The 17,040-nt window shown below is 35.7% G+C and overlaps 1 non-coding gene across 1 annotated transcript; it reads left to right on the top strand.

Annotated features, from left to right (window-relative positions):
* The first annotated feature begins 13,897 nt into the window (after positions 1-13,897).
* LOC129307575 (small nucleolar RNA R71) lies at positions 13,898-14,004 on the top strand. Its single transcript, XR_008592461.1, has one exon. It is a non-coding gene; the product is annotated as a small nucleolar RNA R71 (small nucleolar RNA).
* The last annotated feature ends 3,036 nt before the right edge of the window (positions 14,005-17,040 follow it).

Here is a 17,040-nt window from a genome sequence, read left to right as displayed (position 1 = left end):
TATATATAATATGTAGTGCTAATCAAGTGTATTGGTCTTTTTGGACTTGGTTGAAGGCCTGAAGTGGTCTAATAGAACGAGGAATGTGAATTGAGCACCTAGGGTGTAAGTTTTTGAAAGAAAAAGTGATTTTTTGCACCCAGGTGTTTAATTTTAAATTTGACCATTAAATCGAGTCCAAACTTATTTCATTAGCTAGTATACATTGTAAGCTTCGTATGGACACCTGAATCACTACAATGGATATCAGGTGTGAAAATAATGCACGTCAGAAATTCATGATTTTAAATGACAGTAGAAATTTTGAACAGGCATGATGCGTCACACCGTAGCGCATGACACAATCTGAAATAAAGCATGTGGCTCTGTGCCATATGTCGTGACGCACGTCCCTTTTTTAGGGTTGAGAATTTATGGTATTTTGAGTCTTTTAAATGTGTTTACACTTTTGTTAGCCCTCTTATTTAAATATATATTTTAAGAAGTCATGATCCTGTGATTTGAAAATAAATAAAAGGCTATTACTTTGATTTTGATTTGTTGATTGTGTAATGTGCAATGGTAAAGCCTAGATTGAGTCGGGACTTTACACCCAAGCTTTGGGTAGTAGATAGGCTATAGGGATTATTACTGACCCATCTATTGACTGAGATTGGAAGACCTTTATAAGGTTTAGTCTACCAACATTCGATGGCATTATGAAAGAAGGTAAAGCCGAGTAGTGGATTGAGTGCCTCAAGACTATATTTGAGGTGGTGGCTTGTACTTCAAAGTAGAAGGTGATTTTGGCTACGATTTAATTAGTCAGGGTAGCTAAGAGATGGTGGGACTCAGTTAGGCCACCTGGTAATATGAAGTATTCTTGGGAAGGATTCAAGAGGGTGTCCTTTAATTGCTACTTCCTAGTTTCTTTTCATACTAATAAAGAGGAAGAGTTCCATTCATTCAGGCAGGGGATCTAAATGAAGAAGAGTTTATTAAGAGGTTCAATGATCTATTAACCTATTCCATATACTTGCAGCACCACAATGACATAAAGTGGAAGGCAGAGAGATTGTTAGAGAAAATGCATTTAGAGTAATAGTAGTAATTACTCTGTTTCATGTAACTACTTATGAGGAAATGTGTTACAAACTGAGAATAATTACAAAGGGAGGCAAATAAAGCCAAGGATGAGAAAAAGAGAGAAAGTATGGGAATGTTTACTTCTTCCTTGGGATCATCAGGTGGTGTTTTGAAGAAGCCCATTTATAACTCAAGCAGTTTTGGAGCTTTTGGGAAGAGGAGCTTTACTAGAGGTTCTTAAACCCAATCAATTTATAGAGGTTCAATACAATGAGTACTGGGGTCAAAATTTAGCCTCCACAACTTTGAAGGCAAGCTTCAAATACACTAGCTCCTACTTTTAGCACTGGAAGATTGCCTTAGTGTAGCATATGTGGTAGATTCCATATGAGTAAGTGCTAGTCTTGTTTTAAGTGTGGAAAGGTCAGCTATATCACTACATATTGTCTAGAGGGAGGAATTGAGGCAATAGAACAGCAGTCGACTATTCAAGATGAGTCTTTGTAGTGACATAAAAAAAAGCTAGAGTGTCTCCGAACCTGATCAAAGGTATCATTCTTGTCTATGGTAATATAATTGAAGCATTATTTAACTCTGGAGCTATACATTCTTTTATCTCAAAAGAATGTGTAGATAAGCTGAAATTGGAGTTGAATGAATTACTTGCGTTAATTAAAGTAACGACACCTTCAAGGTCTTCGAATATTACTAGTAGAGCTTGTCAGAAAGTCAAGATTGTGTTTAAGGATTGGGTATCTAAGATAGATCTGATTTGCATTCCCATGATAGGGATTGATGTGAGAGTTGGCATGGATTAGCTAGTAGCTAACAATGCTATGCTAGATTGTGCTAGGAAGCTAGTGTCTTTGCTAGTGTGGATGGCAAGGATTGGTTCTACTCAGTAGACTAAATTTTATCAGTTGTACAAGCTAAGAAGTTAATCAAATAAGGATGTCTAGATTGCCTTTAGAAAGGGAAGTTGAGTTTTCAATAGATTTAGTTATTGGTACTAAACCAATTTTTAAAGCTTCATATCGGATGTCACCCTCGGACTTGAATAAGTTGAAGTAAATTGAATATTTTCTTGATAAGGGATTTATCAGACCAAGTGTATCTCCTTAGGGATCACTTATGTTATTTGTGAGAAAGAAATATGGCAATTTGTGACTGTGCATTGACTATCGACAATTGAACAAGGTGACAATGAAAAATAAGTACCTATTATCCAGAATAAACAATCTATTAGATTAATTGGCTAGAGTTTTAGTCTTTTCTAAGATTGATTTAAGGTCAGGGTATCATCAGCTAAGGGTTTCTGAGAAAGATGTGCCCAAGACAACATTTAGGACTTATTATGGGCATTATGAATTCCTGTAATGCCATTTCATTTAATTGATGCACCTAATGTTTTCATAGATTACATAAACTATATTTTCAGGCCATACTTGGATCAGTTTGTTATGGTTTTCATTGACGACATTCTGGTTTATCAAAAGATGGGGAATAACATGCTAAGTATCTTTGGATTGTCCTTCAGATTTTGAAAGAGAACAAATATACGCCAAGCTCAATAAATGTGAGTTTTAGCTAAGGAAAATTAGATTTTTGGGCCATGTGGTGTCAGTAGATAGGATTTTTGTTTATCAGCATAAAGTAGATGCTATGTTGAAATGGGAGCGACCTAGCTCAGTTACAAAGATTCAAAGTTTTTTAGGATTAGCTAGATATTACTGAAGGTTTCTCCATGGTTTCTCTCATATTGGTTTTTCATTAACAAAATTGACCTTTAAAGATCAGCCTTTTATCTAGGATGGTAGGTGTGAGACTACATTTCAGAAGTTGAAACAAAAGTTAACAATGGTACTAATATTCATAATTCCAAATTTGAGACTACCTTATGAGGTGTGCACTGATGCTTCTTTAAAAGGTATGGGTTACGTACTGATGTAAGAAGGACGACTAGTAGCCTATGCATCAAGACAATTACCAAATGAAGAGAATTAGCCAACTCATGATTTAAAACTTGCAACAGTGGTCTTTGTATTGAAGATTTGACATCGTTACCTATATGGTTTAGTGTTTAGCATATTTAGTGACTATAAGAGATGAAGTATCTTGTATATTAGAGAGAATTGAATATGAGATAAAGAAGGTGGATGGAATCACTCAAGGATTATAACTTTGAGTAAAAATACCATCCGAGAAAAGCTAATGCTGTGGCTGATGCATTGAGTAGGAAGATGCTATACATAGATAGTTTAATGGTCTAAGAGCACAACCTGATGGAGTCTTTCACAAATTCTCAAGAAGATGTACCATTGAAAGCCTCAGTGGGTACCTATACTACTATGATCAATAGTTATTTTTGGAAAGAGCTGAGAATGGAACAGCTAGAAGATGAGAATCTTCTTGGGCTTTAAGAAGAAGTTGAGGTGAATCTGTTTAAAGACTTTAGTTTTAATGATGCTGGATTTATAGTATTAGAACATTACAGCCATTTAGAGATACTTAAGTGAAAATGGGACAAACATTTCCATAAATTTCATCACTAGATTACCAAGAACTCAGTCGAGGCATAATTCTATCTAGGTAATTGTGGACCAACTAATGATGTCAGCTCACTTTTTAGCTATCAGGATTAGTGATTCTCTAGAGAAGTTGGCAGAGACCTATATCCAAATGGTTGTACACTTGCATGGAGTGCTTAAGGATATAGTTTCTGATCAAGATTCGAGATTTATGTAACATCTTGAATTTCTAATCCTATATTAATGATTAATAGAGTAGATTATTGATTTAATGTGGGATTAGGGTTCTGAGTGGTGTAATGTTGTTTGACTCATTGGGATGTTATATGAACAGATATGAATAGAAGAGTAGAGTCCCAAAGCAGAGCATGTGAGCATAGTGAGGATTTCCCTCACTGTGCCACGCGCTGCGGCGGGGGATAGATGCACTGTGGCACATGGAGCAAAAATCATATTAATAGGGACATGTCCAGCTTGAAAAATATAAGGGAGAAAGGTGGGAAGAGAGGTTGGTATGGAAAGGAGAAAAGTCTGTGCTAGGATAAGCTAAATTAGGAGTAAGGACGTTGTCTCTGACTTGTTACTTATCAGGTAAGTCATATACTACCTTAACCTCCAAATCTATCCTATTTTCTCTTAGTTTTAACTAGTGAGAAATTAAATTCGGGAGTTATAAGGAGTTGATTTCTTACCCTATAGTAATAGAAAGGTTCTTCAGAACTAAACTAGTGCTTTGTAACTTAAAGAGCTGATTTCTTACCTTATAGTAATATAAAGTTTCTTCGAAACTAAACTAGTGCTTTGTGATTGGTTGGAATCAAAACGATAAAGTTTTGAAGCTGTAAGCAAGAATTGCCCTAATCTAGAGAGAGTAGTAAGAGAAATTGCTAGAAAATGTTAAAGTTTGAAATGAGAGGTGAATTAGTGGTAATGTGCATAATTGAGTGTTCCGTAGATTTGATAGCAATTAAGTACTTAAACGTGATAATCGGCACTTTTGGTCAATAGAGGAATTGACTTTGAATGCCAATTCTGTGTAGAGTTTAGTGTGTGACTCAGAACTACGAGAGAGGAGCTCAAATAAGGTTAAAAAGTTACATGGGTACCCCTTTCTATCGAATAGAAGGGGTTGAGATAACTATATCGTTTATTATGTTTTTCTAATTATTATACTGTGTAGACGTGAATATCCCCTGATAAATTGTAAATTTATACGTTTTATTCATGCATGATTGTTATTAAATGGATCTTTAGCATGAACATTACTTTGTGAAATGAAGTTTGAAACATTAATGATTTTAATGGATATATATAATATGCTATGGAAGTATATATATTGTGGAAAGTGTATAAGTAGTGGCAATTGTAAGAGAGCATGATTATAGGGGGTGAGAGTTCACTTAGTATATGTGGGGGCTTGTGTGTGTGGAGATATGTGAGTAAAACCTCTATATGGTCGGGTGATGGAAATTAGTCGCTTATCCTCAAAATTACACTAAAGCTAACCCTAATGCAATATAGGGCCAACCTAGGTCATCTCCCAAGGAATGGTTTTCAAGTCTAATTGAAAGTTATCTAGTGAAATAAATCAACCAAAGTTTGTAGGAATTTAGTTACCTAGCTAATTATCTAAACTAATTACCTAATGTGCAAGTAATTAAATGCTAGTGAAAGTGAGTGAAATGAACTTCCCTTTTCACAATAATGGAACCCTAGAGATTAGTTGATTTTGGACTCATTATCTTCTCATGATTAGGCTAAGTTTAGCTTCCCTTTCCTCTTGACTAAAGCTGTCATGACTTAAGAAATTATCTTAAGCCAATTAACCTAATTAGCTAACCTCCCTAGGTCTTAGATTAAAGTCCCTAGTTCAATTAACCAATTGGTGAAGACATTAGCCAAGTGATTCACTCAAATCCTCTCTCACAGCTATGGTGAAACACATAAATTGAGCAACCACAAGATTATGTCAAGCTACTCAACAAACACAAGCATTAACACACAAGATTATGCAATATAACACAAGATGTTCACTAATTGAAAAACACAAGATTATGTGCCAAACAAAGAGTGGCAAAATTCAGTCATGGCTGTCCAAGGAAGAAATTAAATGAAACAATCCTCTCTCTTTACATCAACATCAAATTCAAATAGAATTTATAAGCTAAGATGATTAAACCGATTAAGGAATCTAACCATCTAGTAAAAGAGAAGAGGATAGGAAACAAAAGAACTTAGCCAATTTGAAGCTCAAGACTCATCCTCCATCTTCATCTCTCTAGGATTCCACAAAGAAACTTAGCCAATCTTCATCTTCAAGAACCCTAGTGATTGCTTGTGAAGGCCAAACTCCATAGCTCTTGAATGATGGAAATGAGCTTCAATCCTTGTGAAAATGGAAGGATGGAACGAAAATGAAGAGAGGAGAAGAATGGTATGAGTTTTGTGGAGGTTTGGTGGCTGAAAATGGAGGTTAGGGTGCTGGAAAATGAAGAACAAAAGAGAAAAATGAAGAACACTATGAACAAGAGAGAGAGAATGTGGAAGATGAATGAGATATGTGTTGGATCCCATTTGGGACTTAAAATGGCGTGCTCCTTGGTGTCTCCCATTAGCTGAAAGCTTAATTAAAAAAGGAAAAAGAAATTAAAATGTAAATGGGAGCCTTGTCACACTTGCAAGGTGGCAACTTCCTATTGGTTTGTAGATGATTCCAATGTGTGCCTAATTTCCCATGTGTCATCCACATCATTTAGCTGATCTAATCCCTCAAAATAATCATAATTCACGTGCAAACCATCAACCATTGACCTCAAGGAGTGTTGACCTCAATTGCCCAATTGATGCACAAGTCACATGCCACCTATGTCACATAAATCACATAATTCAATTAAATAGCATATGATATAATAAAATCTAATTCATGTCCAGAATTAAATTCATAATTAGAAGGGAGAATTTATTAAATTAACCAAGTTTAGGCTGCACAAATTATATAAAAATTTCCACACAAAGGCAAACCAAAAACTAGGACAAACTAAGACACTTAAGAAAGTGTTGACTTTTTTATTTAATTACTCCCAAACTAAAATGAATTTTAAAAATATAATTTCACCATTCATCAACTGGACATAAAATGCACTTTGTCAATTTTCTTGTACATTTTCTCAAAAGTTCATTTGTTGACCAAAATGCCCCTAGTGCACTGAACCTAGAAACTTAGGCAAAGTTCCAAATCTAATGCAATGTGTGCACTTGAAGGTGATAATCATTAATAAAATGGTCCTAATTGACAAATAAAAGTGGGTAACAAATGTGTTCTATCAATTCCCCCACTTAGCTTTTGCACTCCGGGCAAAATCAAGTGAAAAAGGTCCCAAAAGAAACTATAGACAAAGAAATAAGAGAAAAACATTGTTTCAAGTCACTAAAATACTAGCTCATGAACTTCTACAAATTATCAATCAATGTGGCAATAATTAGGAAAGAATTATGCACATCACAAACAAACCCTTACCAAGAATCAATGTCAAAGAGTAAGCCTCTCTAGGTTAAGTGTTTGCTCTCATCACTCAAAGTGTATAAGGTATTAAATTTCACTCAAAATTTCTTAGGATAAACCCTACTATAAATTTGTAACCCTTCTACATCTCCATCACTAAATAGCACTTGCAATCAAGAATCAAGTGGACTTTATTAGGTTGTGATATAGGTAATGAAAGGATGTCTAAGAAATGCATGTATATAAAAAATAGGGTTAGCATCAAAATAATGCTAAATCAAGATATATCCCCTTAATATGCAAAGCATAACCTAACTCAATTGAGTGAACACCTTAACACAATGAGGATGGAAAGAAATGATAAGAAATAATAAAACAAATGGAATGGATGAGCTAGGCAACTTTTTTTTTCCTTCTTTTTTTTATCTCTTCTTCTTTTTTTTTCTTTTTCTAGCAACTTTATTTCTTTTCTTTTTGACTATATTTTTTTTTTCAAATCTATCTATGTTTGTTTTTTTTTTGGTTGCCCCTAACTCTTTGAAACAATGGAAGTAATGGATGTAATGGTGTAACAATAAAGGAAAGAGTAATGGATAGAAAAATAATAATAGGCATCCACTCATTTGATCTAGGACATGCAATGAATATTAAAAAGACATATAAAAGTGTAACATGCATTCCTTGGGGAAAAATAGGGTGAATATATATATATATATATATTTAAGAATCAAACCAAAGGCTCAAAGTGGCTAACAAAGGATAATAAATGATAATAGGTTGGCTATTTGGCTTTTGGCTATTTTTTATGAATGCCATCTCTCATCTCCTATCAAACAAGTGCGAGATATGTGGTCTTAATTAAGAAGTGAAACAAATTCTAGAGGGTAACATCACTAAGGAATTAATCACACATGAGTGTTTAGCCTCTTCCATGAAAGGGTAATATGCCACTCTAATCCATTAATTCAGGTAAAAGAATATTCACTTCACACCTATTCAATCCTAAAAATTACCACATCTCAAGAATCAAAATATCCATTCAAGAGCTAGGTAATTAAGTAACCTCAAACAAAACAAAACAAAGCAATTTTTTTTTATTTTTTTTTTTTTTTTTTTTGCAAAACCAAAAACAACGCAAAACCAAACAAACAAAACAAAATGTTTATTTCTCTCCCCCACTTAAATCATGCATTGTCCTCAATGTATGTATAGACTAGTGATAAAATAAGGTGAGATCAATAATGAATGCATAACAAAAGTGTGGTGCAGATATTTTTTTTTTTTCAAACTAAAACACAAAACAAAGAAGTCAAATAAAGCAAATAAACTCTAATTTTCCTACTAGGTTCATCTCCCCCCACACTTGAACTATACCTATCATTAAATATATCAATTAAAGGAAAGTAAAAGCTCAAGGTTGGAGAGATACAACCTTATCATGGTGGTTCAAAAACATGTTGAGAGAAGTCCTCCTCCTTTTGAAGTGATTTGGCATCTTTGTAGAGCTTGCATAGGTGACCATTGATTTGCATGGTGGAACCCGTGGCTTTATTCAAGAGTTGCAAAACCCATAGGGAAACACCTTGGTCACTAGATATGGTCCCTCCCACTTAGACTTCAAACTTGGCATGCTTATGAATAAACCTTGTTTGGAACAAGAGGACTTGATCTCCTTCTTGGAACTTTTTCCTCAAGATTAGCTTGTCATGAAGGATCCTTGTTTTCTCCTTATAGATCCTAGAAGACTCATAGGCATCCAACCTAAGCTCCTCAAGTTCTTGCATTTGAAGAAATCTCTCCTTAGCCGAAAGATGGAAATCCAAGTTGAGTTTCTTGATGGCCCAATAGGCCTTATGCTCTATCTCCACAGGGAGGTGACAAGCCTTTCCATATACCAATCGAAAAGGAGACATGCCAATGGGAGTCTTATAAGCGGTCCGATAAGCCCACAAAGCATCCTCTAAGTGTAAAGACCAATCCTTCCTATTTGTGTTCACCACCTTGGTTAGGATCTTCTTGACTTCTCTATTTGATACTTCGGCTTGGCCATTAGTTTGGGGATGATTGGTGTAGAGATTTTGTGATGCACCCCATATTTAGCAAGAGAGCCTTCATCATCTTATTGCAAAGTGGGTCCTTGGTCACTTACCAAGGCCTTAGGAACTCCATACCTACAAAAAAATTAGATTTGAGAAACTTCAAAACAATCTTAGCATCACAAGTTCTAGTAGGAATGGCTTCAATCCACTTTGAAACATAATCAACACCAAGTAATATGTACTCAAAACTAAAGGATGGTGGAAAGGGACCCATGAAGTCAATGCCCCAAACATCAAAAATCTCACAAAATAAAATGGGTTGTTGAGGCATTTCATGTCTCTTACCCCAACTACTAACCTTTTGACATTTCAAGCATGCTTTACAAAAATTATAAGAGTCTTTAAACAAGCTAGGCCAATACAATCCACAATCTAAACCTTCCTAGCTGTCTTATTTGAGCTAAAATGACCACCACATGCATGAGAGTGACAAAATTCAAGAATAGAAGGCACATCAACATCATCAACACACCTCCTAATCACTTTATCACTACAAATCTTCCACATCAAAGGTGGTTCCCAAATGTAAAATCTAGACTCTCTTTTCAATTTTTCAATGGCAAAACGTGAAGCACAAGGAGGCAGACTCCACACTCAATATAGTTAGCAAAAGAGGCATACCATGGAGCTTAGAGCTGATGAAATGGCACACAATGCCTCATCAGGAAATGAATCACAAGGAATAGTAGGGTTAGAGTTTACCATAGTAGCTTTAAATGAGGTAGTCTAGACAAATGATCCGCTACTTGATTGGTAGAACCACTCCTATCCCTTATCTCCACATCAAATTCTTGCATCAAGATCACCCATCGAATCAAGCGAGGCTTAGAAATCTGTCTTCTTAAACAAGTACCTCACAGCAGCATGGTCAGTGTACACAACAACTTTAGAGTTAAGAAGATATGATCTAAATTTATCAAGTGCAAAACAATAGCAAAACTCTTTCTCAGTTGTGGTGTAATTAACCTGAGCTGAATCTAGGGTCCTAGATGCATAAGCAATCACATATGATAACTTGCCCTCTCTTTGACCAAGCATAGCTCCCACAGCAAAATTAGAAGCATCACATGACAACTCAAAGGCAAAGACCAATTTGGGGCTTTAAGAATGGGAGGGGAAATGAGCATGCTTTTCAAAGTGTCAAAACTCCTTTTGCAAGCATCATCAAAAACAAAATCAACATCTTTTGTAAGAGTTTAGACATAGGCAAAGCAATTTCACTAAACCCCTTTATAAATCTCCTATAAAAGCCTGCATGTCCCAAAAATGATCTCAAATCTTTCAAAACAAACAGGATATGGCAAAGAAGCAATCACATCTACTTTGGCCTTATCCACCTCTATGCCATTGGAAGAAATCAAATGGCCTAAAACAATTCCTTTATCTACCATGAAATGGCATTTTTCAAAGTTAAGCACAAGCTTCTTTTCAATGCACCTACCAAGCACTTTATCTAAAGAATGCAAGCATGAATCAAAGGACTCACCATACACAGTAAAATCATCCATAAAGACTTCCATGCAATGTTCAATAAAATCACAAAATATGGACATCATGCATCTTTGAAAAGTACCAGGTGCATTGCAAAGACCAAAAGGCATCCTCCTATAGGCAAATGTACCAAAGGGGCATGTAAAGGTAGTCTTATCTTGGTCACTAGGAGCTATAGGAATCTGAAAATACCCACTAACCCATCTAGGAAGCAATAATGGGACTTGAAGCCAATCTCTCAAGCATTTGATCAATAAAAGGCAAAGGAAAATGGTCCTTCCTAGTCACATTATTGAGCTTCCTATAGTCTATGCACACTCTCCAAGCATTTTGAACTCTAGTTGGAACAAGCTCTCCTTTCTCATTTTTTACCACAGTAATCCCCCCTTTCTTAGGTACAACTTGGGTTGGAGACACCCACTCACTGTCAGCTATAGGATAGATGATCCCAGCACTAAGTAGCTTAACAACCTCTTTCTTTACCACATCTAAAATCAATGGGTTAAGTCTCCTTGTGGTTGCCTAATGGGCTTAGCATTGTCCTCAAGAAAATTTTATGTGTGCACACAATAGGGTCAATACCAGGAATGTCAGACAAAGTCCAACCAATAGCATGTATGTTCTTTCTCAACACATCAAGTAATTGCATTTCTTCCTCCCAAGAGATAAAGAGTTAGAAATTATTACCGGAAGCTTCTCATTCTCAATAAGATATGCATACTTGAGATTGGATGGTAAAGGCTTCAACTCCAAGGTAGGTGGCTCTACACAAGAGGGAATGAGCTTCTTCAAGTCTAATTTGGTGGAATATTCCATGGTACTATCTTGTCCTTTTAGGCTTCTCACTTGTTTTTGATTTCTCCTCTTCTTTCTTTACTGCCTCCCCCTTTTCTTGCAACTTGTCCTTCAAGTGCTTGGACTTGAGCCACAGCCTCGACATGTGAAAGTGTAGAATTTTCCTCCAATAGCTTGGGAATCCTAAGAACATCAAGCTCGAGTGGAGAAAAACTCATAGATTCGGCCTTAATGGCTTTAGTACCTACAACACAAGAAGATATACCCTTCTCAAGCATTTCAAGATCAAGCATAGGAGATATTTTAAACAAATCATGAGAAGAAGTAGTTGCATCATTCAAGCATGCATCAATCTCTAAACAAATAGGACAACTACATCCATCAATACATGTAGTAGTAACAAGAGACAAATCATCATCAACATGTGAGAAAGAATCAAGCATGTGAGACTCACAAGCATCATGAAGCAATAACTCAATGGAACTTACACCTAACAAAGAATAATCCTCAAAAGGATGTTTCATTGCTTCATATATATTAAAAATAACATGATCCTCTCCACATTTCAAAATCAAACTACCTTTTTCCATGTCAATCAATGTACGGGCAGTCCTCATAAATGGCCTTCCTAAAATCAAAATATCATCCCCACTCCCTTCTTTTGACATATCAAGCACATAGAAATCCACAGGAAATAATAGACCTTTAACACAAACCAACAAGTCTTCTACTACTCCATGTGGTCTTCTAACACTTCTATCCGCTAATTGGCATATCATAGGTGTCTTATGCATGCAATCAAGACTCAAGGCATGATAAATTGAAAGAGGCATAACATTAATGGCTGCACCTAAGTCTATCAATGCATGAGAAAAATGTGTGTTGCCAATCTTGCATGGAATTGTGAAGGAACCGGGGTCCTCACATTTTATAGGGAGTTGAGGCTTCATGATAGCACTCACAGATGAGGGTAATTGTACCCTTGCATTAGGCCTAAATTTTCTTTTATTTGTACAACAATCTTTCAAAAATTTGGCATACTTAGGAAAGTTCTTAACTACATCCATCAAGGGTACATTAACATGAATCTTATGGAAGAAATCATATACCTCTTGATCAAATTGTCCCTTTACTTGCTTAGGGACCACTTGTGCTTGTGGAAAAGGAAGCTTCTTCATAATCTCTTGACTTTGCTTTCCTTCTTCCTTCCTTGAACTCTCCTTTCTTGTTTCACTTTGCTCGGCCTCTCCCTCTTTTTCCTTACTAAACAACTCGGCCATAGTCCCCTTTTCCACCTTAGATGGTGGTTGCTCACATATGATCTCCTCAATGTTTTCATCCTCATCATCTCTACAAAAAGATGCATCATTAGGAGCAAAAGAAGAACTAGAAACATTAACATCAATTGAAGAATTTAAAGAGGGCTTCTCGGCCTTCCCTTGTCTTTTGTCTTCTTGTACTCTTTCTCCCAACTCCTTGCCACTCCTCAATGTGATAGCATTAAGATTAGCTTTAGGATTAGCAACGGTGTTGGATGGTAATGTAGAGGCTTGAGCATTGGCTGCACTTAATTGGTTAGCAAGCATATTCATTTGAGAAGTAAGGGCATCAATTTTAGAGTTCATGTTCTCACACTTGTTACCCATACTCTCTACCTTGTTCCCTAAGCCATCATACATGTTTTTATACAAGGAGTTCATTTCAATCAACTGCTTACGTAACACATTCACATCATTAGAAGAGTTCGAATTAGAAGAACTCTCAATTGGAACAAGCCTCCTATCACTATAAGAATTAGAAGAAGGTGCAAGAGAATTACCACTTGGATTGTAGCTTTGAGAAGAGCTACCTTGAGACAAATGAGGTGGAGGGTCACGGCCAAAGGTGTTTTGATAGGATCCTCTTTGTTGATTGTCTTGTAAAGCCACATTTGGATTTGAATAGGAGAAATTAGGATGGTCTCTCCATGAAGGGTTGTAAGTATTAGAATAAGCTCCTTGCCCTTGCCTCCCACCATAGGATTGTTTTCCATTGTAGATAGCATTTACTTGTTCAAACTTAATAGGACAATTGCTTTCTACATGCATAGGTGAGTCACAAAAAGTACAAGAATAAGGGACAAGTGCTTGAGAAGTACTTACATTGCTCACTTGAGATATTTGTGGAGCCAACATTCTCCCAATCTTGGCAGCTAGCAAGTCCACATATGAATCATTAAGAATTGAGGAACCTACCATATTCACATTTCTCTTTTCCTTGTAGAGTATTGAGCACCACTTGAAGCCATCTTGTCAATTAGTTCCCAAGCCTTTAAGGAAGTGAGGTCAATCAAGCATCCACCACTAGCGGCATCAATGTTAACTTTGTCTCTTGGAATCAAGCCCTCATAGAAATATTGGACTAAATTCTCACTAGAAATTTGATGGTGTGGGCATTTAGCCAAAAGGCCTTGGAATCTAGTCCAATACTCATAGAGACTCTCATCCTCTCCTTGTTGGACCCCATAGATTTGCTTCCTCAAATTGGTGACCTTGGAATTTGGAAAGAATTTATCTAAGAAGAGTCTTCTTAGCTCGCCCATGTGCTCACTTTCACATAAGAAGGGTAGTTGAAATACCACTCCTTTGCTAAACCTTCAAGAGAAAATACAAAAGCCTTAGCTTGAACATCATCAACATTTACATGCATAGGCTTCATAGTATCACAAACCAATAGGAGAGTATGCAAAAACCTATGGCAATCCTCTCCTGGTAACCCATGAAATTTAGGCAATGCATTAATCAAAGAGGATTTAATTTCAAATTGAACATTAGTAGGAGGAACATATAAGCCATAAGGATTATCATGCCAATTAGGTTGAGTTAATTGCCTAATGCTCCTCTCCTCTCTAGGGTTATGCAAGCCTTCAAATTCATTATTAACATGGCCATCATCATGCAAATTCTCATTCCCATTCCCATGGCCCTCATTATGCACATGCTCATGTCCTAAGATACCTTCCATTGTTGAATTACAAACCAAATGAGAATCAAGAATAGGTTGTGATCTTCTCAATCTAGAAATAGTTCTTTCAATTTCTGGATCTAATTCAACAAAAGAGGTATGTTTTCTTCGGGTCATGCACTAATCAAGCTCAAGAAAATTAAGAACAAAGAACAAGCTAAACTAAAATGCAAATCAACATGAAACAATTCAAAACACACAAAAGCAAGAGAAATTTTTTTTCTTTTTTTTTTTATACTCAATAGCAACAAAATGAAAAAAAAATAACACCAAACAAGTAGAAAGAGAGTTAGAAATGCTCAATCAAGAAGCTTTGGCAATTCTGGAATTCGCACAGTAGGCTCTCTGGAGACAGTGAACTTGTGAATTTTCTATCAGCAAATCCACATGATAAATTCCCCTGAAACTTTTATGAGAAACACAAGAGATATACAGGAAAATTATATAAAACTTTTAGATTAAAAATCCTTCCCAATCGTTCCCAGAATTTTTCACAAGTTGGTCCTCAGGTCTGGAGAAACAGGATTTCGTCCAGAAGACCTTCAGAGCTTCTAACAAACTTTCAAATAGGAAAATGGAAAAATTGAAGAAAATCCTAAACACAAGAAACAAAGATAAGACAGTGATAAGAAAAATGAAACTGGAATCAATCAATTTGAACGCACAAAGAGGAAGATATGCTAACTCAAAGTTGAAACAGGGTTTTGGGAATCCTCTGTAATGGCTCCCTGGACCTTGTTAGATTGTAAAATTTCCACAGGACACTTCCCACGTCCAAAATTGACCAAACAATTTTAAAGTGAAGCTAAGATATAGAGCTTTCAATGAAATAAATTTCAAGTTCAAATTCCCTCAGACTCATTCCCAGTTAATTTTTCAATTTCAGACAGAGACACTAGAAACAGAGTATTTTCAGCTCTACACCAAACCAACGAAAATTGCACTAATTTTTTTTTCTTTTTCAAAACAGAATAAAACACTCAAAAACACAAAAAAACACTAAACAAAACACAAAAACACAATTTTATAATTTTTCAAAAAAATTTTCAGGAACACTAAAAATGTAAATTAAGTACTAAACAACCTTAGAATTAAACTTAAACCATTCCCCGGCAACGGCGCCAAAATTTTGATAGGAAATTAGTCGCTTATCCTCAAAATTACACTAAAGCTAACCCTAATGCTATAGGGCCAACCCTAGGTCATCTCCCAAGGAATGGTTTTAAGTCTAATTGAAAGTTATCTAGTGAAATAAATCAACCAAAGTTTGTAGGAATTTAGTTACCTAGCTAATTATCTAAACTAATTACCTAATGTGCAAGTAATTAAAATGCTAGTGAAGTGAGTGAAATGAACTTCCCTTTTCACAATAATGGAACCCTAGAGATTAGTTGATTTTGGACTCATTATCTTCTCATGATTAGGCTAAGTTTAGCTTCCCTTTCCTCTTGACTAAAGCTGTCATGACTTAAGAAAATTATCCTAAGCCAATTAACCTAATTAGCTAACCTCCCTAGGTCTTAGATTAAAGTCCCTAGTTCAATTAACCAATTGGTGAAGACATTAGCCAAGTGATTCACTCAAAATCCTCTCTCAACAGCCATGGTCAAACACATAATTGAGCAACCACAAGATTATGTCAAGCTACTCAACAACACAAGCATTAACACCACAAGATTATGTAATATTTAACACAAGATTTTCACTAATTGAAAAAACAAGATTTATTGCCAAACAAAGAGTGGCAAAATTCATCATGGCTGTCCAAGGAAGAACTTAAATGAAACAATCCTCTTCTTCTTTACATCAACATTGCGTGCTCTTGGTGTCTCCCATTAGCTGAAGCTTAATAAAATAAGGAAAAAGGAAATTAAAATGTAAAAATGGAGCTGTCACCACTTGCAAGGTGGCAACTTCTATTGGTTTGTAGATGATTCCAATGTGTGTGCCTAATTTCCCATGTGTCCTCCACATCATTTTAGCTGATCTAATCCCTCAAAATAATCATAATTCACGTGCAAACCATCAGCCATTGACCTCAAGGAGAGTGTTGACCTCAATTGCCCAATTGATGCACAAGTCACATGCCACCTATGTCACATAAATCACATAATTCAATTAAATAGCATATGATATAATAAAATCTAATTCATGTCCAGAATTAAATTCATAATTAGAAGGGAGAATTATTAAATTAACCAAGTTTCAGGCTGCACAAAATTATATAAAAATTTCCACACAAGGCAAACCAAAAACTAGGACAAACTAAGACACTTAAGAAAGTGTTGACTTTTTTTATTTAATTACTCCCAAACTAAATGAATTTTAAAAAATATAATTTCACCATTCATCAACTGGACATAAAATGCACTTTGTCAATTTTTCTTGTACATTTTCTCAAAAGTTCATTTTTTGGACCAAAATGCCCCTAGTGCACTGAACCTTAGAAACTTAGGCAAAGTTCCAAATCTAATGCAATTGTGCACTTGAAGGTGATAAATCATTAATAAAATGGTCCTAATTGACAAATAAAAGTGGGTAACAAATGTGTTCTATC

This window comes from Prosopis cineraria, unplaced genomic scaffold (genome assembly GCF_029017545.1).
Source record: "Prosopis cineraria cultivar Desert tree isolate PC_DT_omini unplaced genomic scaffold, ASM2901754v1 PC3, whole genome shotgun sequence".
Classification (NCBI taxonomy): Eukaryota; Viridiplantae; Streptophyta; class Magnoliopsida; order Fabales; family Fabaceae; genus Prosopis; species Prosopis cineraria.
The sequence above is the reverse complement of the archived record's forward strand: the minus strand, read 5'-3'. Positions and strand labels throughout refer to the sequence as shown.